This window comes from Hakea prostrata, chromosome 3 (assembly GCF_041222555.1).
Source record: "Hakea prostrata isolate BN-2017 chromosome 3, UWA_Hpros_2, whole genome shotgun sequence".
Classification (NCBI taxonomy): domain Eukaryota; kingdom Viridiplantae; phylum Streptophyta; class Magnoliopsida; order Proteales; family Proteaceae; genus Hakea; species Hakea prostrata.
Window position 1 is genome coordinate 42,671,261 of NC_142602.1, and position 1,351 is coordinate 42,672,611.

Below are 1,351 nucleotides of genomic sequence, written 5' to 3' on the forward strand. Positions count from 1 at the left end.
GGATGACACTTGTGTAGTTAAAGCTGTCACTGCATCTAACTCATAAATCCCTGCCACTCTCTTATTTGCAGCACCTCTCTCAGCTGGCCATTAGTAGTTGTTGTTGACCATTATCTCCAAGATCTCATAAGCTTCATTGTAAGACTTTGCCAATTTAGCCCCATTTTCTGATGCATCCACTATGGATCGAGTTTGTCCACTTAAACCATAGTAGAAAGTCTTCATTTGAATCCAATGAGGAATACCATGGTGAGGACATTTACGCAAGAACTCCTTAAATCTTTCCCATGCTTTATGCAAAGATTCACTATCCAGTTGTTGAAAACTAGTGATATCATATCTGAACTTGGCATTCTTTGTTGCAAGGAAGTACTTCATCAAGAACTTCTCTACTAAATCATTCAATGTGGCTACTGGTTGTGGAGGTAAGGAGTTCAACCATGCTCTTGCTCTATCCTACAATGAGTAAGGGAATAGCTTCAATCTCAAGGCTTCTTTAGTTGCTCCAGGTATCTTGAAAGAATCACTTACTTCCATGAAGAGTTTAAGATGGAGATGAGGATCTTCTGTTGGCATCCCACTGAACTGTCCTACAGTCTGAATCATTTGGAACATCACAGACTTAAGTTCAAAATGTAATGCTTGGATTTCTGGCCTTACTATACTTGGATTCAACTCATGCAACATTGGGACATCATATGCTCTAATGGCCCCATCTCTATCATCACCATCAGCTGCCATATTATTCTCATTATTATTCAACCCATTTCTCACTACTTCAGCCATTGTTTGACTTGCTGCTAAACCTCGCTGCTCCTTTCTTCTAGCCCGAAATGTCCTTTCGATTTCAAAGTCAAAGGGTATCAACTCTTGATCAGGCAGCAGACTCATACAAGGGTAAAAGCACCTGAGAATAAAATAAAACTAATATCAAAATAAAGAAATTTCAGTAGATAAAAGAAGAACTTACTTCTACACTAATTATCAATGACAAAATTCCCCGGCAACGGCACCAAAAACTTGTTGCTTGTGTACCAAGATGTTACGCAAGTGCACGTGTCGTAATCAAGTAATAAATGATAAGTAGAGTATCGATCCCACGGAGAATTCTATCCTTAACTTTCAATATAAAAGTAAAACTGATTTAAACAAAATTAACAAGATTGATGTGTGATTGACTAACTAAATGACCAAATGACAAGTAATTAAAATAAAGAACTAAAATGGAGATTGAGCAATAGAAGGAACTTAGTGAGTGAAAAGAGTGTTGGGGAGTCAAGTTTCCCTTCCCCTGAATTTTATAATGCAAATACTAAAGTAATACTACAACCCAAAATATGTCAAGAACCTG

At 37.5% G+C, this 1,351-nt stretch overlaps 1 non-coding gene across 1 annotated transcript; it reads left to right on the top strand.

Annotated features, from left to right (window-relative positions):
- The first annotated feature begins 241 nt into the window (after positions 1 to 241).
- On the top strand, positions 242 to 348 carry LOC149022309 (small nucleolar RNA R71). Its single transcript, XR_016172585.1, has one exon. It is a non-coding gene; the product is annotated as a small nucleolar RNA R71 (small nucleolar RNA).
- Positions 349 to 1,351: the final 1,003 nt, after the last annotated feature.